Raw genomic sequence first — 21,377 nt, forward strand, 5'->3', positions numbered from 1 at the left:
TGAAGCCTTTTTACATTGAAATGATCTCAAATGTAGTTGAACTATCAAAGTGCACAGCAATAGGAAAAACCTGTCCCTAGTGACTGTATATCTGACCAAGCTGAAGACAGTTTCATTGATCTTGCCATGTCATTCCTGAATCTGTCATGAACGTGGCTATTCACCACTGCTAGTAGAAATGCCAGGGATATTTCAGCTGCTCCTGTCATTCAATATGAAGTCAGATTGCTTTTAGTGATTTGCTGCATATACAATGTATGGAATTATACTTCTCCCCTCATATTTATTTTCTATCTTCCCTCTTGTGTTTAAGCCTATCTTTGCTTTAGGTAAAAATCAAATGCTGTCTGTACCCACTGATTAGAAGACTAAGCTTTTGTATAAAATAAAAGCCTGTGGAAAAATATATTTTATTATGTAGACTGCAATAGTGCTCAACATATGCTAGATACTTTAGACACAGAGAAAGGCACAATCCTTGCCCCAAACTATACTTCTAAGACATTTTATCTAAATGTAGAATGAAAAATAGACATGTGTATTAGTCACAGCCATCCAGTGTTTATTTTTTATTTCATAAACTCTTCCTCGCAGGAAAAGACTCCAGCAGTGGGGAAAGATTTTGACAGGGAGGAGGCAGTGAGGAAAGCCTCTGCCAGCTCCTTGCTGCTGGAACCATTCGCTGCCACAGGTAAAGACTACGACAGTGGAGAAAGGACCCTGCTGCAGGTAAAGGGCAAACTTTAAATTAAAGGAGTTAGTTAGGGAAGTGGACTGGACTGAAGAACTCGAGGATCTGAATGTGGAGGAGGCTTGGGATTACATTGCCAGAGTTCCAGGAACTATCTGCAGCCTGCATCCCAAGCCAGGGAATAAATTCGTAGGGAAGGGTTCCAGACCGAGCATCTCAAACAGGTGATTAAGAGAAAGCAGAAAGCCTACAAGGAATGGAAGGTAGAATGGATCATGAAGAGAAACTACTTATTGGAGGTCAGAAAGTGTAGGGATCAAATGAGAACTACCAAAAGCCAAGCAGAGTTGGACCTTGCAAAGGAAATTAAAACCAGTAGTAAAAGGTTCTATAGCCATAAAAATAAGGAAAGAAGAAGTGGTATCACTGAGGATGGGATTGAGATTAAAGAGAATCTAGGTATGACCCAACACTTTGCCTCAGTTTCTAATTAGGCTAATGAAGAGTTTAAGGGTAGTGGCAGGGTGGCTAATGAGGATATGGAAGTAGAAATTACCAGATCTGAGCTGGAAATCAAACTAAGTTTAATGGGACTAAATTGGGGGGCCTCAATAATCTCCATTGAAGAATACTAAAGGAACTGGTACATAAGAACAGCCATACTAGGTCAGACCAAAGGTCCATCCTGTCCTCTGACAGTGGCCAATGGCAGGTGCCCCAAAGGGAATGAACAGACAGGTTATCATCAAGTGATCCATGCCCAGTCACGCAATCCCAGCTTCTGGCAAACAGAGGCTAGGGACACAATCTCTGCCCATCCTGGCTAATAGCCATTGATAGACCTATCTTCCATGAATCTATCTAGCTCCCCTTTGAACTCCATTGTAATATTGGCCTTCACAACACCCTTTGGCAAGGAGTTCCAGAGGTTGACAGTGCATTGCATGAAAAAACACTTTCTTGTGTTTGTTTTAAACCTGCTACCTATCAATTTCATTTGGTGGCCCCTAGTTCTTGTATTATGAGAGAGTAAACAACACTTCCTTATTTACTTTCTCTATACCAGCGGTTCTCAAACTTGGGGTCGGGACCCCTCAGGGGGTCGCAAGCTGTCAATCTCCACCCCCAGTCCCGCTTTGCCTCCAGCAGTTATAATGGTGTTAAATATATAAAAGTGTTTTTAATTTATAAGGCGGGGGGGTCGCACTCAGAGGCTTGCTATGTGAAAGGGGTCACCAGTAAAAAAAAAGTTTGAGAGGCACTGCTCAATACCACTCATGATTTTATAGACCTCTATCATATCCCCCCTTAGTCACCTCTTTTCCAAGCTGAAAAGTCCCAGTTTTATTAATCTCTCCTCATACAGAAGCCGTTTTATACCCCTACATGAAATTGCCAGCCTAACAGCAAGGATTTTGAATATATCTGTAAAGTCAGGGTTTGTACCCTAAGACTGGAGAATTGTTAATGCAATTCCTATTTGTAAGAAAGGGGGAAAAGTGACCCAGGAAACTACAGAGCTGTTAGTTTGACCTCCATTGCATGCAAGGTCTTGGAACAACTTTGGAAAGAGAAAGTAGTTAAGGAACTAGAGGTAAATGGTAATTGGGATAAAATACAACATGATTTTACAAAAGGTAGATCAGGTCAGGCCAGCCTGGTCTCCTTTGATTTTTTTAGACAGAGGAACTGCATTAGAACTAATCTACCTGGATTTCAGTAAGGCATTTCATACAGGCCCACGTGGGAAATTAGTTAAATTGGAAAAGATGGGGATTAATATGAGAATTGAAAGATGGACAGTGAACTGGTTAAAGGGGAAACTACAATGGGTTGTACTGAAAGGTGAACTGTCAGGCTGGAGGAAGGTTACTAGTGGAGTTCCTCAGAGATCAGACTTGGGACCAATCATATTTAACATTTTTATTAATAATCTTGGCAAAAAAATAACAGTGTGCTAATCAAATCTGTGAATGACTCAAAATTGGGAGGTATTGTCAATACAGAGAAGGACTGGAATATCATACAAGAAGATCTGGAGGACCTTAAAAACTGGAGTAATAGAAATGGGATGAAATGTAATAGTGCAAAGTTCAAGATTATGCATTTAGGGACTAACAATAATTTTTTATATAAGCTGGAATGTATCGTTGGAAGAGACAGAGGAGGCAAAAGACCTAGGTGTATTGGTTGATCACATAACGATGTGATCTGTAGCTGGGGAGGCTGCAGCCATGCGCCGCCCACCCTCCAGGCACTCCTTTGGCGCTGGGGGGCTAGCCTGGGGAGGAACTGGGCTGATGGCCAGGGGGCCGGAAGGGGCAGGCCTGGGGCAGGACTGGGGGCTAGCCTCCCCCTGCAGGCAGTTTACACACAACCCAGGGGTTCGGGGTCTATTACAGGATTTGTAGGAGAGGTTCTGTGCTTGCAAAGTGCAGGAGGTCAGACTAGGGGTAGGCAACCTATGGCGTGTGTGCTGAAGGTGGAATGCGAGCTGATTTTCAGTGGCACTCACACTGCCCGGGTCCTGGCCACCAGTCCAGGGGGCTCTGCATTTTAATTTAATTTTAAATTAAGCTTCTTAAACGTTTTTAAAACGTTATTTACTTTACATACAACAATAGTTTAGTTATATATTATAGACTTATGGAAAGAGAACTTCTAAAAACCTTTAAATGTATTACTGGCACGCGAAACCTTAAATTAGAGTGAATAAATGAAGACTCGGTACAGCACTTCTGAAAGGTTGCTGATCCCTGGACTAGATGATCATGACAGTCCCTTCTAGTCTTAAAGTCTGAGTCTATGAGCTCCCTGCTATTGGAGCTCTTCACTGCCACAGGCAAGGACTCCCGCAGTAGGGGAAATGCTGCAGTAGCTCCTCACTTTACAGGAGGCTTCACTTGCTGAAGGGAAAGACTCTGGCAGCTGAGAAAGGCTGAGCCATTCCCTGCTGCCTTCCCCCTGCCAGATCCTCTCCTCACTGCAGAGAAAGGCCCTGACAGTGGGGAGCTGCTGAAGCTTTTCCCTACAGCCTCCGTCTTCCCCGCTCAGCCAGAGCTTTTCACTGACTCATGTACCCAGAGCTGTCCTCAGGCATACGGGCACCTGAAACCTTGAGGCACCCCAGGGTCTTAGTGTCCACTTCCCTGGTTTTTCCTATCTCTGTTCTGACCCTTCCTGCTGCAGCTTGGTGAGTCTTCCTCTGGAGGGGATCTAGTACTTAAAAGTGAAAAGTCTTCCAGCCTGCCAGACCTATTAGCACAACACTGAAATTGTTAAAGAGCCATTCAAGTGGTAATGAAGCCATTTAACAGGGATTTGCCAACCTCCAGGTATATACTGTCAGTTTCTGAATTTACTGACAAAAACAGTTGTGCATTACTGTAATATTTACTCAGAACATGTTAGCCTACAGGACCTTAGTTTAAAATTTGCTTTAAAAATATGTCATTAGTGTGTTGCTGAAGATTATAAAATCACATCTCTAAAAAAATCCTTGCATAGAGTTTTAGATGCACAATCTGAGTAATCATCATTAGCCTTACATGCTTGGATCTTCAGACACATAGTTTTTTTTTAATACATCTTTCAAAAGACCACCCTTATCTAAAATACACATGTGAGCCCAGGCTGCCTTCAAGCATAGGGGCACCAGTTTAATAATATTGCATAGGGCCCCATAAATCCTAAGAATGTCCCTGTATGTATCTACATTTAGCATAAGTAGCCTCTGAAGTCAAGAGGGACTACTCACATGTTTAAAGTTAGGCATGGGTTTTAATACCTTGCTGAAATAGGGCCTTAGAGAGCAAAATAGTAGGACAAGTAAAAAAAAGGGATTACAAGGAGTAGTGACTGAATCCCAGGAGTCTTCTGGCATCCCACCACAGCTTTACAAAAGATAAGAAATATTTCAGTTAAAATTATATTGGTCTTTCTGCATTCCTTTGGTGGAGGGGAAGATAAATAACAGGTAGAAAAAGAGCAATACATAGTGTGACAAAGCTCTGTCCTGGTCTCAGTGGGCCCTACACTTCCTGGCAGATTTCACTAGCCTCAGAGGCTCGCTGTGACCCTCCATGTAGCCCTTCTCGCTCTAGAGGCAAGGGTCACAGCCTACGGAGTCTTTTTCATCATAAGCCAGCAAGGGAGGTGAGGAAAAGCAACCCTCCCTCACACAGTCTCTGCAATTAATTAGGGAAGGCAGAATCCAGGCCCGCCCATAGGCGGCAGGTTTGTATAATTTTTGGTGGGGCCCAAAATGGTGGTGCCCCCCCGCTCCTGCCCTGTAAGCCGATATAAAATGAAGCTACAACGCGTCAGTGCCACAAGATTACAAGGGTCAATTAAAAGTGGAAAGTCAGAAGCAGCACTTGCCTACTTCAATATACAGTATTATATTTTGTTGCATCTGTTGTGATGAAGTGGGAATGTTCTTAATATTTTCTCTGAATACTGTGTGGGTGCCTCAGTTTCCCCTGCAAGATGCCAACTGAAGGTGTTAGGGACAAAGAGATCAGGTGGCCTCCTTGTCCAGAAGAGACACAGAGGCCAGAGGAGGGAGTGTCAGTTTGGAGCTGGCTGGGGAAATTGGGAGAGACCCAGAACTTGGTTCTGGGCTCCCCACCCCCCAAGATGGACCTGACAGAGGGGTTCTGTTTTCTGTACCAACAAGCTCTGTTTAAACTGTGTTCCCGTCATTTAATAAACCTTCTGTTTTACTGTCTGGCTGAGAGTCACATCTGACTGCAGAGTTGGGGTGCAGCGACCTCTGGCAGACTCACTTTGGAAAGTGCATGACGTGGAAGGGCATGCTGAATGCTCCGAGGTCAGACCCAGGAAGGTGTAAGCTTCTTGCCCTGGAGACAGTATGCTCCGAGAGAGGAGGCTCCCCCAGAGTCCTGACTGGCTTTGTATGGAGATGTTCCAAAGCATCACAGCATCCCCTTCCACACCGTGCACTTCCCAGAAGTCCGCACAGGCACTGACACTCCCTCCTCCGGCCTTTGTCTCTTTTCCAGGCATTAGGAGGCCACCTGATCTCTCTGTTCTCCAACACCTTCAGTTGGCACCTTGCAGGGGAAACTGATTTGGGAGAAATGAAGTAAAATTGCCCAAACCGAGCTTGAGCACTCCTGAATTTTGAGGTGTTCAAATCTGGAAGGCAGGTGCTGGGGGTGGGAGAGGGCTGTGGGCTCCATGGGGAGCATGGCAGCAACTGTCTGGAGCTGCATGGAGCCAGATACGCTGGTCTGAGTGGCACAGTAAGCAGTTTGGGGTTGGAGAAGAGGTAGGGAGTTCCGGGGCAGTCAAGGGACAAGGAGCAGGGGAGTTGGATGGGGCAGAGGTTCAAGGGGCAGTCAGGGACAGGCAGCAATTGGATAGGCATGGGAGTCTAAGAGGTTTATCAGGGGACAGGTAGGGGGTGCGGTCCTGGGGGGGGAAGTTGGGTGGGGTCTCAGGAGGGGGCAGTTGGGGACAAGGAGAAGGGAGGCTTAGATAGGGGCTGAGGTCCCAAGGGGCAGTTAGGGGCAGGGGTCTCGGGAGGGGGTAATTGGGGAACAAGGACCAGTGGGGCTTAGATAGGGGGTGGAGGTTCTGGGGGGCCGTTGGGGCAGGGGTCTGGGGAGGGGGCAATCAGCGGACAGAGGCTGGGATTCAAAGGGCTCTGGGCTGCTGGCAGCCGGGGATCCCAGAGCCCTTTAAATCCCAGCCGCGGCCGGGAATCAGAGGGCTCTGGGCTGTCCGCCGCGGCGGGCAGCCCAGAGCCTTTTAAATCCCAGCCGCAGCCGGGAATCAGAGGGCTCTGGGCGTCCAGCTGCAGCAGGCAGCAGAGCCCCCTCTGATTCCCGCGGCTGGGATTTAAAGGGCTCTGGGCTGCCTGCAACCGCGGGGAGCGCAGAGCATTTTAAATCCCAGCCGCAGCCGGGAATCAGAGGGCTCTGGGCTGCCTGCAACCGCGGGGAGCCCAGAGCCTTTTAAATCCCAGCCGCCGCCGGGAATCAGAGGGCTCTGGGCTTCCCGCTGCAGCAGGCAGCCCAGAGCCCTCTGATTCCCGGCCGCGGCTGGGATTTAAAGGGCTCTGGGCTGCCTGCAAACGCGGGGAGCCCAGAGCCTTTTAAATCCCAGCCGCGGCCGGGAATCAGAGGGCTCTGGGCTTCCCGCTGCAGCAGGCAGCCCAGAGCCCTCTGATTCCCGGCCGCGGCTGGGATTTAAAGGGCTCTGGGCTGCCTGCAAACGCGGGGAGCCCAGAGCCTTTTAAATCCCAGCCGCGGCCGGGAATCAGAGGGCTCTGGGCTTCCCGCTGCAGCCGTCAGTCCAGAGCCCTCTGATTCCGGGCCACGGCTGGGATTTAAAGGGCTCTGGGCAGCCCTGGCGGCGGCGCGCAGCGGCGCCAAGCAGGAGAAAAATATTGGTGGGGCAGAGCCCCTGCCTGGGATTTATTCATGGGGCTAAAGCCCCAGAGCCCCATATAAGTCGGCGCCTATGGGCCCGCCCTCTACTCCAGGCTCCAGCCCAGGGACCCTAATAGTTGCAGCTATGGTAGCTGACTTTTTGGAAATAGGACATGTACAATTCCCTGTGCCACTTCCCCACAGCAGCCCTCACTCAATATCTCTTTCACCATTACCTCCGGGCCTCCTTCCTTGCATCTGATATGGATTTGTACTGGTTAGTTCCTCCAACTGCACAGCTCCCTCCTAGAGCTCCTGACACACATGCCCAACTGACTAACTGGGAGGCTTTAAACTAGTTTCAGCCAGCCCCTAATTGGCTTCAGGTGTCCCAATCAACCTAGCTATCTTCCCTGCCTTCTAGAAAGATCTTAATTGGCCCCACGTGTCTTAATTGACCTAGAGTAGCTGCCTTGTAGTTATCCTGGTAACAGGGATTTGTTTAGCCTGGGGCTAATATATCTGTCTCCCACTACTTTTCTATATCCCCGGTGGGCTAGCTTATACTCCACCCTGATTCCAAAGCCCGCCGGGGATATCAGTTGGCGGTCCTTCACGGGGCCGTGAGCACGGGCATGTACTTGGCACGGTTTACCCCTATCCCAAACACCTGCCCCTTTTGCGGCATGAAGGAAACCCTGGCACACATTTATCTAGATTGCGCCAGGTTGCAGCCCCTATTCCGGCTCCTCTTAGATCGCTTATTATGTTTTTGGTTGCACTTTTCCCCTCACCTGTTCAGCTATGCACTCCCCATCCGTGGCCCCACAAAGTCACGGGATCTCCTTATCAACCTCCTTTTAGCCCTGGCCACACTAGCCATCTACAAAACCAGGGAGAGGAGGTTGGCCGACGGGATTTCCTGAGACTGTGGGGCCTATTTCTGTTCCTCCATCTGTTCACGCATCCAGGCAGAGTTCCTCTGGGCCGTGTCCGCTGCCTCCCTTGACGCCTTCGAGGAGCAGTGGGCGCTGTCCAGGGTTCTCTGCTCGGTATCCCCATCAAGTTCCCTTCGTTTAGCCCTATGACCTCACTCCCGATCCTGTTTTTTTCATTTTTTCACTAGTTGTGCCATGTATTTATTTGGTATCACAGACCTGTGGATCCTTCCCTTAGGCTGCGGGGGAGGTCCTTTAGCAGTGGATACCAACTTCCTGGATACCAACAGGACTACTTTTCTATAGCCATCTGGCCTTGCCCCATCACAATAGTTACTGCTTGATCCCCAGGGAGCATGAATCTTCAATGCACACATTGTTTTTTTTTTGGGGGGGGGGAGCATTTACTTTGAGTTGTGATGGTTGTTACTGTTTGTAAAGGCATTTATAACATTTGAGAACTTTCCTGATTATCATAAGATCTATCTCCCTTCATCAGAAAAAGAATAATCTGCTATCAGTCTCCATTGTACATAAATCAGGGATTCTATAAAAAAAGAGAGAGAGAGAGAAAGTGAAACATGAAATAATGCTTGAGAAAGAAGATCGAAAAGACAGCACCATGTAGTTTTCTAGACAAACTAGGCAGACTATCAAAATTATCACTGCAGAGAACTGTCAGGATTAAATTTAAATAAAGACAAATGCTACAATTTTGAAGATCATTTATTTTCATTTTCCCTTAGTCAAATAGAAATGTTATAGCTTCTCACTTTCACTCAGGTTATCCCAGTTATGACAGAATCATAACTTTAAAATGTTTGTTTGTAATCAGCTCTTAGGAGTTATTCTGGAGAAAATAAAAAATCTATAAATATAGCAAAGCTTAAAAAAAGGCAAAGCAAAATATGGCGCACGCAGTTTGCTAAAGAGTTTTAAAATGAAATTAAGAAACCAGCCTTGGACTTTAGCTTTATTTACATAAAGAGGTTTGGAGTTTTGAATCAGTTTGAATGTTTTTCTCAAGATAGTGGACCAGATTCTCTGGTCTTTAGGGCAATTTTGAACAGATTTTGGCTAGTCCTGGCAGATGTGGCCAATGAAAGATGCCATTTTCTTGGAGTACCCTTAAGTCATAAGAAACCACCATAGCATCTCCACCACCCACACTCCCAGTCCCTAGTTTAAAATGTGTCTAGGAAAAGGGGGATGTGACCAGAACACTCCTGGATCCAGCGATCCATAGCTGCCCTCAGGGGGTTGGAGGAGGGAGGTAGCTGTTGGCAACCAACCAGAGAAGCCTTCAAGCTGTTCTGATCTGGGTCAGGAGATCATTCCATCACTGATCTGGCTCATGATCAAGGAGGGGAAGGGGAAGGGGAAAAAGATAAAATAGTGGCTGTAATAGTGGTTTAAGCCCACTTTGACCCTCTAGTCTTGTGTCAGGCACAGCTCAGCCAATGAGTGAGTCTGCAAAATTTGGTTAGAAAAATCACAAGAAAAATCTTTCCAGTCTTGCTCAAAATATCAAAAATGGGTTTTTCAAAATTCGTTTCCATACCTTAGACAAAGGCTGTAAGTACGGGACAACATACCAGGGGGAGGAGAAAGTTAACTGAACTTTTTTAAACATCAGATTTGAAGCAAAGGTTTGGAAAGTTCCAAAGGCTATTTTTATTTTAACTGAATCAGTTTCTCTAGTTGTACCTTTACATATAATATACTATATTTATGCTAGTACTGTAATTTATGTAGTAGGCAAATTGTCAGTCATATGCAAATCTGTCACATTATGTAATATAGCAATAGTGCCCTGCTTATGAAGAGTGAAAGCCTCCCTTGTGCAAAGGGCCAGCATTGGGGCTATGCAACCCTAAAGTCCTGTTTTGTTAGTGTCACACTTACAAACCCAAGTCATTAAGGTGTGTGCTCCTGCAAAGTGCTAAGGCCCCAGTTCAGCACATACTTAATTTTGTACTTAAGCACATACTTAATTTTGAGCACGAGTAATATCATTCTGATCCAGCAACACCTTTAGGCATGTGCTTAACTCATGAGTAATTCCTACCCTATTCTGAAAAGCACTCAAAACAAAGTTTCAGAGCTCTGCTGAATGAGGATGAGATTACTTATGGCCTTGAAATTAAGCATGCACTTACATGCTCTCTGAATCAAGGCCTTAGATTTTGCATTTCAAGTTTCAGCTCAAACAGAATTTTTATCCCTGCATTATAAACCCCTAAAATAGAGGACTTACATGCTAAAAAAAACTGAACAGACCATTCACTGTAACAGTACTGCAGAGTACCACTATAATAAATTCTTCTGTTACACTCCAAGTTTGCACAGCCAAATGCTGGCAGAAATCCATCAAACATTTATTTGCTGAGACTACTTTTAGTATTATCCATTTTTCTTTAGGTACTTCATAAAATAAATTCTAAAATCTATGTATGATTAATTATGTATCCCCCCGCCCCCCAGTTTCTACAGCGAGACATAAAACAGGAGTTATTTCTTCTTTGTAATGATCCTGTTTTTGCAGATAAATTGGGAATTCTTTGAAAGTGGATACAGAATTATAATATGAATGGATAAATAAATTACCAAAATTGCAGCATTGTGGATTCAGTAGAGGTTTTATTGTTTGTTTCTTGAGCAGTTTGCCCAAGTTTTTTGCTGTCTTTAGAATAATAAGTTAGAGATGGGAAAGACTACTTAGGTCATCTGGTCCACCTCCCAGGTTTGTTCTTTATTTTGTATTCTTGAGTGCTTTGTCCAGTCTAGTTTTAAATTACTCAAGCAATGGAGCTTCCAGGCTATCCCTGGGAAATTATTCTATAGACTCAGAGTCCAACTAATCACCCATTTAAATAAATAGAGATGTTCTTATTAACTTCAAGAGCAGTTGGATTGGGTTCATAGCCCACAGTTAGAGAATATTTTCTGACAATCATCATAAATTTTGCTTTTTTAAAACTATTATACCATTACTTCTAGTTAGATTCCCATTGATCACCCTCAACAACTAAGAACCCGATTCTCCTCCTACAGAAGTCAAAGGGAGTTCTGCCCTAAAAGCCCTGTTTACTTTTCTCCTTGTGCAATCTCTCTTTGCTGCCTCTACTTTTCTATATAGCTATAATTGAATCCATTCTTCTTTGTTTCAGTCTTTTAAAATATCCTTTACAGGTTCTTTTTTTGCCACTTGATCCTTAAGCAGTTCCTGGTGAAGCAAAACTGGATCTTTTGTTACATAAGTATTGTCATCTAGGTCAAACCAGTAGTCCTTCCAGGCAAGGGTCCTGCTTCCAATTGTTATCAATGCCACAACTTTTAGAAAGAGGCTCAAGAAAGCCTATTAAGAACAAATATGTAAAAAAAAAATCCTAAGGGAAGTTTCTTCCTATCTCCAGGCTGTTAATGGTTGACTCATGCTCTCAAGCTTGAAGTGCGAATGTGGTCGCGCGCTGGGAGAGAGCTCTCCCGGTGCTGCAGGTACTCCACCTCCCCGTGGGGATTAGCTTACAGTGTTTACACTGGTGCTTTGCAGCGCTGTAACTTGCTGTGCTCAGGGGTGTGTTTTTTCACATCCCTGAGCGAGAAAGTTGCAGCGCTGTAAAGCACCAGTGTAACCAAGGTGTCAGTGAGGATGCTTGAGTCTCTCACAGCTCCTAGTGCTCCCCACAGGGGTCCATCCCCTTACAGCTCCAATGTGAGACTGGACTGTGTGCATGCATCATTGTGACAGAGCTTGCTATATTCCCAGGGCCTGGGATACCTGAGCAAGGAGACTGAGAGCTGTAGGAGGTAGGCTGGGACTGACTGGGCAAGGAGACCGAAACTGAGAACTGGGGATAATGGTGACTGAGAATGGTTATTTAAGGAGGCTGGGACAGGAAGCAAATGAGGGAAAAGGAGAGGGGACTGGGAGCTAGGGGTTGAGAGGAGAACACTGAGATTGGATGGGAAGCTCGGGGAGGGGGAGACTAGGCCTAGGAAGCGAATGTGGGATTGGAAGAGGGGTAGGAGAGACAGACCTGTCAAGGAGCTGGGGCATGGGGGAGAACTGACTCCATAAGGAAACTGGGACTGGGTGCAGGAAACAACAGATACTGGCAGTTGGGCAGTAAATTGAGACTTGGACAGCGAGCCCAGAGGAACCACTAGCATTGACTGGACACAGCAAATGGGATGAAAAGCCTGAGGATTGGAGAATGAAACTTGGTAGGCAATGAGAATAAGACCAGGACCAGGAGGCAGGGGTGGGAAGGAAACAGGATTAGGATAGGGACAGGGAAGAAGTAATCAAGCATGGGAAAAATAGGCAGAAGAGTCTGTGTTCCCTAGAGCATACTTCTTTCCTGAACCAGGAATGGGAACCCAAGGTTCCCGAGTCTCACCATTTCTCTGCTATCAGCAAATATCATTGAAACCCACTCGCAAACTGAGGGTATGTCTAGACTACCCGCCGTATCGGCGGGTAGCGATCGATTTCTCAGGGATCGATATATCGCGTCTCATCTAGACGCGATATATCGATCCCTGAACGTACTCCCTTCGACTCCGGAACTCCACCAGCGCGAACGGCGGTAGCGGAGTCGACAGGGGGAGCCGCGGACATCGATCCCATGCCATGAGGACGAGAGGTAAATTGATCTAAGATACTTCAACTTCAGCTACGCTATTCACATAGCTGAAGTTGCGTATCTTAGATCGATTTCCAACCCCCCAGTGTAGACCAGTCCTGTGTGTGTCTTACCTCGCTCCAGTTCAGGACCACATGCAGGATGACAACGTACTATTATTATCCATTATTTGTGTGGAAAGGCACATCCTTTGCCTCACCAGGCTCAGCATTTCCCTGTCTAGAATGGGGGGACCTGGAGTAAATCAGTCCCATTCCAGAAAGTTTTTATTCCACACTAGTTTTCCTTTTCCAATATTTATATGGCAGGCCTCAGGGTAGGCCCAAGGAGTACTCTTCAGCCAAACCAAATTAAAATTAATTACACACACAACAAAGGAATGCCTGGGGTGTTGCCTTGTTATGCAGGACCTGGGGTTCCAATCCTTCCCCAAACGGGCAGGTAGCTTGGTTGCATCCCCTCTAGAGAGGGAAGCAGACTTTCACCCTGGAGAAGCCTATTCTCCCTGTTACCAGTAGCCCTGCTGCATCCTGTCTCACCTTCTCTCTCATTAGAGAGTGGTTTTTAAAGATTACAGGTTGCCTTTAATTGGATCAGGTGTACCTAGTTGACCTGCGGTAACTTCTTTTCAGCTCCTGGGCAAAAGGGCCTTTACCATTCTACGGCTGACATACCTGCCTTCCACCATGCTCTTAGATCTAGGAGCAGTGTGCACTGTCCGGGGTTCTGTGCTCAGTGTCCCCTTCAGGTTTACTATTTTTGACTCTTTGACCTTCACACTTGTCCTTGTTTTTTCCTTTGTTGTCCCCCATATTCATTTGAGTCCTGGGCTCAGTGGCTCCTCCTCATAGGCTGGGGAAGGGGCCTTTAGTCATGGGTGGGCTTGTGTCTGTCCACTTCCTGGAACCCAATAGGATCAGTCTCTTAGATTGAGAAGCAGTGGGCACTGTCCGGGGTTCTCTGCTCGGTGTCCCCTTCAGATTCTCTGCTTCTGACCCTTTGACCCTCACACCTGTTCTTGTTTTTTCTTCTGTTGTCCCCCATATTTATTTGAGTCCCAGGCTCACTAGCTCCTTCCCCAAGGCTGAGGGAGGGGCCTTTAGATGTGGGCAGGCTTGTACCCGCCCACTTCCTGGAACCCAACAGGACCACTCTCTTAGAGTTATCCGGTCTGATTTTTGTCACACTCCATTAGCTCAAGTAGTAGAAGCCTATGTGGTGGATCTAAAGGTTCCAGTCTTGATGATGACACATGTGGGTGTGAATATGATGCCACATGATGGAATTTCTGTTTTGTAGTTTCCTTTTTTAAAAATCTAGGAAGTAACCCTCAAAAACCGCTATGTTTAAAAGAACATTATTAGATTGCAAAGTCGAGTACTTGAACATTAATTTGGGCTCCTTGTGCTTATGCATAAATATATTGTCTTCAGTTACATGACAGTATACTATTCTTCCCACAGGACCCTGGCTCATTCAGTGAAAAGGGATGGGCTGTTTTGGGGATGAATCAGAGTTTTCTAGTAAAGAGAACTCTTGCTTCAATTGTTGCAGAAGTTGTAAGGTGTATGATGAATGAGACAGTGGATTGCAGGAAGAGAAAGGGCAGTCTCATGATTAAGACAGGTGAATGCTACCCTGGATAAGTGGAATGTATCCTTGCCTCTGCCACAGAGTTCCTCTGTGATGCTAAGCAAGTCTCTTAAACCAAACTTTTTATAGGTCTCTTTTTACTAAATGTGTGTGCCTCATTTTCTGGGAGCCCAAGATGAGGCCCTGGAGTCTGATTTACGGAAGTGCTGAGCACTCACAGCTGCAATGGGAGCTGTGCTTTGAGCAAATAAAATACTACATAATGCTAAATACTCTGAAAAATCAGGTACTAGGTGTCTGAAATCAGGCACCCCAAATTTGTGGCTATTTTGACCTTCATCTCTATGGTCTTGCTCCCTATCTGTTCAATGAGGATAATTCCAACCGCTCATCACATAAAGGTTTTGTGAAGATGAATTAATTTATGTTTGTGAAGCACTTGGATACTATAGTGACAAGTGCCATGGAAAAGCCCACGAGGAAATGACTCTGTCTTCAGAGCAGGGTTTCATTAGTGTGCAGAAAATAAGGCCTTCGGCCACACACTGAACAATAAGTTTAAACACAATATTGAATAGCTGCTGTTTTAGTGAGTACGCTCCACTCTGTGTGCTGAATGAGGCAGGGATCCTGTGGGAAAAATAGTATGTGATCATATAATTAAAGTCTGTATATAATGTATACACTATGTATATACACATAATGGTTATGCATTAGGGGACCAAATAAGGTTCTACAGGCAATCTTAATTCTGGCATTTTCTAACTTTTGCCTCCCTGACTTTTCAACCTTATTTATGCTCTTTTAATGTGGGGTTTTTGCTGTGTAAATACATAGATTGAGGATGGCTTTTCTTCTAGCTACAGTCTCTACTTTCTGGATCATGGCATTGCCCACCAGAAAACTTTTTAATGATAAATTTTCAATTGTATGTGTCACCCAATAGTTGTTTCAATAGTTAAAGTCCCTCATGAGTGTTACTAGGAAGCTAAATGTGAAAAAATATCATGGATTCATTCATGTATATAAAGTAATTTGTTGCATAGCTGGACTGGTTTACAGATGCCCAGAAACTTGGTAAGTAGGTGGCCACCTACTGCAGTGTAAGTTAATTAGGCAAACCTAGGAATCTCTTAGGTACTAATAATGTCCAGGAAATATATTAACAAGGTATGGTGGAAAGTAGTTATACAGCTAGTGTTTGCTGTATCTATTACAGGGAATCATCAATTGTATCAAAAGGCATTGGTATGTGTATCTCCCCCTGCTTCTTCACCCCAAGATGAGACTGTTTTGGGGAACCCTCAAGAAAGGTGAATGTTATATTTTTTGGCTATACCCTTGGCTGGATTAAAAATATCAAAATGATGTTACTGCTTTATTCTAAATTGTCAGAGATTAAACTGGAAATCTGTGAGTAAACCTCTAAAATGATGACAGTGTTGTGACATGTGCAGATGAGGCCTTAATGTGGCTGTCAGGTAAGCAGCAGTTGGTTTTCATTTTGAAAAATGTATTTTGAAAAGCAGATTTGATATTGTGCAAAGTCAGTGACCTTGCCATAAAATATTGTGAACAATCAAAATAACCGTAATACCATTTGAGTTCCATTAAATTCTGAACTGATTCAGCCTTGAAAATAGTTTGACATATGTAATGACAGTGCAGTAGGCAATTAACAAAGAGGTTACAGACATTATAGTGTGATTAAGTAAAAGTGCGGTTAAGTATCAGAAATAATTTTGTAGTTAAATGACAGTATATCTGGCTGTGGAAAAAAAAGTCAAGCCAATTCAAATTTCAAAGCTGGTCATCTAGTACAAAAACATAGCAGTTCTATATTACTGTCTTTCACTTAAGCATATTAGGTTAAAAATTTTAAATGGAAAAACCTTGTCTGTTAGATGGTAATAATCTTATCCATCGCCTATATTGTTACATTCTGGAGTGCTTTCTTCAGTCCAGCTTTAATGCAAGAGATGTGGGCTTTCACCACTTTCCTTGAATGTTTTGCATTTATTTCCACAGGCATAATAGCTTGCACTTTTAAAGATGAATCTCATTCTAATATAGTTGGGCGAATATTGCAAAAAGTAATCCCAAGAACATTTGTCTGAATTTTTAAACAAATTGGCTTTGATTCTGATCACTTCCCATTTGAGTTTGCTTTTTACACAAACAATCTAGTGACTGAGTTCACTAGCAATAATGTTTGTTCAGAAGATCAAATTTCAAGAAAATATTGGAGAATATTTGCAGAAAGCCAATTTGATTTTGTGAGTATTCACACTGGCAACCTGATCCTAAAAGTTAGTCATCCAAGCAAAATAGAAACTTACCAGGTCTTGTGTTTCCAATTAAAATTAATGTGGAGAGCTTAAATTTTGAATACCAAATACCTTCAATCAATTACTCTTCCAATTTACCAACTACAAATAATTCTCAGAAATTATTTAGTGAATATATTAATCAAGCAAGCAATAAATTCAATTTGATCAAATCAGAAGCTTCTCTTGGACCATTTGTAAACAGAAACACAGATTGTCAATTAAATAAATTATTCTTGGAATTATTAGGTCAGCTTTAGTTTCCACTTCCTCACTGGTTTGGACTAACCTACATGGTGGTTTCCTGGGAGGCTGCAGGATTTGAAGGCATCTCTCTCCCCTATAGTCATCCATGCAGTAGCAAACTAAACACAAATCCTATTGATCTATGGTTTTGAGACCTGGCAGGTGGGAGCCTAGGGCCTAACTGAGCTTTGATTCACATATCCATCTGAGAGTTACCATTGCAGAAGAGTAGGGACAGGAGGTGGGGATATGAACAAGGACCATCTTCTTTAAATGTAGCATGCTACCATGTTATGTATTATGACATGATCTGCGACACTTTGTTACTATGTTGTGCATAATATGCTAAATTCAGACTTAAGACAGAAATGGCAGGAGGGCGTTTCATATTGCAAGCCAACCACCGAGGCAGTGCTTGGGAGAATCAAAAGGAAGAAAACATTATTCCTATTGTTCTGGGAGCTAGCAGTGGCATGAGATAAACACAGCATGATCCACAACTGCCCACATCACACCCTTGGAGGCCCCTAATCTCTTTTCTTCCTCATCCCACCAGCCTGATGTTGACCTTTCTAGGTCCCTTTGTGATTTTTCTCTTGCCTCACTGGCTTTTGTGATATCTCTCAATTTAGTATCACTGGCAAATTTGTTTTATGCACTGCCTATCCATTTAATCAGGTCATTAATAAAGATGTTAAGCAAAACTATGTCTGCAACTGAATCCTGCTGCACTGTACTTCCCCCCATTCATATGCACACCTCTGTAGCTTGCTATCTCACTTTGTGTGTGTGTGTGTGTGCATGTGTGTGTAATTCCAGACATAACCCATTCTTCATCATTTAATTCATGAGCTGTTTAATTCTTGTTTATAGACACATGCATGCACTGTAGCTGTGCAATAAAGTTGACCAAAACCCAGGGGCTTTTAGGCATTCTTTTCCACAAATCACTTTTCTGGGTACCAGAGACATGCATGAGGGATTACGGCATAAAGTACTACTGGATATCAATGAGGGTTGCAAGATCTGACCTGTAGTAGGCAACAATGTGCTATACAATGTATTTGTCTTCTTTAGGTAAAATTCAGGGGATGAAGAAGTTTAACTATGAAACTATCAAACATTTACCAGTCTCTAGGACAGCAAATTTTCAATATTACTTGGTGTTATACTTAATCTGTAGTTGGTAGAGTAAGAATGATTTATAGAGAACTTTTCATACAAATTACTGTACTAATTCTGTTTATGTGCAATACATGAAGTAGCATAGAGTATTATACAATATTGCACAAGGGTATCTGAAGATATAGGAGAAATTTATTATTTTATTTTGTATTTGAGAAATAGTATATGAAATCAAATGGCTTGCTTGCTCAGCAAGTTACTTCTCAACATGAGAATGAGTGACTGATGCAGAATCTAAAGTATTATAACATGTACATCTTTTACACCAAAATCTAAAGGCCAGATTTTCAAAGATATACGACTCCCAACAATAAAGAGAGATGCCTGGTCAAAAGCACTTAAGCAGGTTAGGCACCTAACCTGACTTGATTTTAGTGGAAATTAGATGCCTAACCTACCCAGGCACTCTCAGAAAATTTCAGTAGGCACCTATCTGCATTCCTAGGAGCTTATATACCTTGAAAATATTAGCTCAGTAAAGATACACTGGATCATTATGACAATGAAGCACACAAGAATGAAAAAAATTACAAGATGCTATATGTGTCTCTAAAATTGTAACTAAAAAGACTGATGTTATATTGTAGCATTTGACATAGGGAGAGATCAGGTTAAATACAAATGATGGGTCAACTCCTGGACACCACTGCAGTCCATTTCCAGTGGATTGTAAAGCTCGCTTAACTAGCCAATTGAGGATTCCCCTGGCATGAGGAAACCCCAAGGTAGCATAGCCATAGTATAGAGCACGTTGAGACATAGCCAAAGCACTACTGTGTCCCACAACCCACAGCTGATGGAACAGTACATTGGAGACCATTACCTGCTGGTGCAAGTGGGAACAGACCTCAGGCTGTTCAAGTTTGCACCAAAGTTAAACTGGGCCTCGGTAAATGTGGTATAAATCCATTTTTCTCTTTGAATTCCCTTTGTTTTTTACTCAGGCACGCCTTGGTCAGACACAAGGATCAAGTTCTGTTTCCAGCAAAGTATTTAAGCATGTGCTTATCTCTTATGCAGCTGAGTAGTCCATTGACTTCAATTATTTCAAAGGGACTACTCAGAAGCTTAAAGATAAGTATGTGCTTATGTGATGGATCTAAGTCAAAATGCATATACACAAGGAGTTTTCATCAAGATTGCCTATATGCTGACTCTGGCTTTTCTTGACCTTTGATTACCAAACTATGGAACCAGTGTTCTCTTAAACTACTGGGTTGATTTATTTTGTTAATATTTTAAAGAAAAAAAATGGGAAACAGAATTTCTACAATGTGGGATTATTTGTCTGCACACCAGTAGAATGTCCAATCCCAGGTACTTTATAAGGCCTTCAGGAGGGAGCCCCTCTTCCGCATGCCTTAGGAATTGTGTAGGAAACAGCCTCTCTCCTGCAAACTTTAGCAACTGGGCAGCTTTTAACTTGCAAGATTCATAGTGAACGAATCTTCTGTAGATTCCTTCATAAAACTTTGAACTATGCAGCTGAGTTAGCCATACACCAAGTGCACAAGGGCCTCTTTAAGCTGCACTATTTACAAGCCTGACAAGGAAACTCCATGAAAAATACACCATGTACTTGCAGAGTGTAATTTTCAATGAGTCATACCTGAGTCTAACTGAAAACAATGTTCAGCAATGCATAGAAGTCTCTTATCTCTAACGAGAGCTATTATCATACTACATTCCAATTTTCCAGTTCCCTTTATTTTGGCACTAGACCAGTTAAAATAAAATTGCAAGATTTTCCTATATACATACATTCATGTGTTCATGCACGCACACACACACATATATACAATTTAAAAAAAACATCTTCCCTCTTTCAAAAACAGGTGCATCTCTTTTTTGCTCCCATTGGAGAGAGACCACACAGCAAGTGTGAAAAATCAGGATGGGGTGGGGGGCAATAGGCACCTATATAAGACAAAGCCCCAAATATCAGGACTGTCCCTATAAAATCTGGACACCTGGTCACCCTAAAAACATTGGAAATGTAAACCAGAAAAGTAAGTTTAAAAAATGCCACTAAAACTAGGGTACAAGAGTAGAAGTGGTTTTACAAAATGAGTTCTAGATTTTTAAAGGTATTTAGGTGCCCAAAAATCCAGATAAGCACCTTGTGGGATTTTCAGAAGCATATAGGCACTTAACTCCTACTAAAATAAATTTGTTAGTCAGCTAGGCTCCTTTGAAAGCTCCACTAGGCACCTATCTGCATCTTTAGGCACCTAAATCTGTTCCTAAATGCTTTGCAACGTTGTGACTTGAGTCTCCATCTCTTTCACCATTGCTGTATTGCCAAAGATGTAATAAACATACGGACCTTGGCTGGACTCCTCCTGGTTTAAATGGGAGGAGGCTGTACATAGGACTTATTTTTTTTATGAAGGACCTCAACTTTGAAACTTGCTGACCCCAGCTATGTTAACTTCCCAGGCATGCAGTAAAACTTCCTCTGTCCCCAGGAGTTTGAAAAATTGACAGGCTGATGAACTAAAATATGGGATGATGTTATACTATGATCATTTGATAGCCACATGCTAATACAATAACTCCTCACTTAAAGTCCCAGTTAATGTTGTTTCGTTGTTATGTTGCTGATCAATTAGGGAACATGCTTGTTTAAAGTTGTGTAATGCTCCCTTCTAACTTTGTTTGGCAGCTGCCTGCTTTGTCTACTGCTTGCAGGAAGAGCAGCCCGTTGCAGCTAGCTGGTGGGGGCTTGGAGCCAGGGCCGGCTTTAGGTCGATTCCCCCGAATCGGGCCCCACACCTAAGAGGGCCCCTGCGCCTAAAAGGGCCCTGTTCCCTAAAGAAGAGTGCCTAATTTAGGCGCCTTTTTAATTTTTACTCACCCAGCGGCGCTCTGGGTCTTCAGAGGCATTTTGGCGACGGGTCCTTCAGTTTCCCTTAGTGGTAAGGGAAATATCCCGCCTTCTGACTCCTCCACCTCAACCAAGCTTCACAATCATCATCACTGTGTACCAGTATTAAATTGTTTGCTTAAAACTTATACTCTGTGTGTGTGTGTATATATATGTATAATATAGTCTTTTGTCTGGTGAAGAAAAAATTCCCTGGAACCTAACCCCCTCATTTACATCAATTCTTATAGGGAAATTGGATTCGCTTAACATCATTTTGCTTAAAGTCGCATTTTTCAGGAACATAACTACAACGTTAAGTGAGGAGTTACTGTATTGGAATGAACAGTTTAATTCATATGCTAAAGATTTTATTTTATTATTGAATATTGTTCTTTTAATATATATAAATTGCCCAGCAATAATTTATTTAGCCTTTTAACCACAATGATTGTGATGAGAATTCTATAATACTACAGTGGTG

General features: G+C 43.4%; 1 long non-coding RNA gene across 1 annotated transcript in view; it reads left to right on the forward strand.

Annotated features, from left to right (window-relative positions):
- The first annotated feature begins 601 nt into the window (after positions 1-601).
- The window catches only part of LOC120407252, a 46,714-nt gene continuing 25,938 nt past the window's right edge, over positions 602-21,377 (forward strand). Inside the window, exons 1-2 of the long non-coding RNA XR_005599862.1 lie at positions 602-729; positions 15,489-15,582. This is a non-coding gene — a long non-coding RNA (uncharacterized LOC120407252). The remainder of the gene's footprint in view (positions 730-15,488; positions 15,583-21,377) is intronic.

Source organism: Mauremys reevesii, linkage group 6 (genome assembly GCF_016161935.1).
Source record: "Mauremys reevesii isolate NIE-2019 linkage group 6, ASM1616193v1, whole genome shotgun sequence".
Classification (NCBI taxonomy): domain Eukaryota; kingdom Metazoa; phylum Chordata; order Testudines; family Geoemydidae; genus Mauremys; species Mauremys reevesii.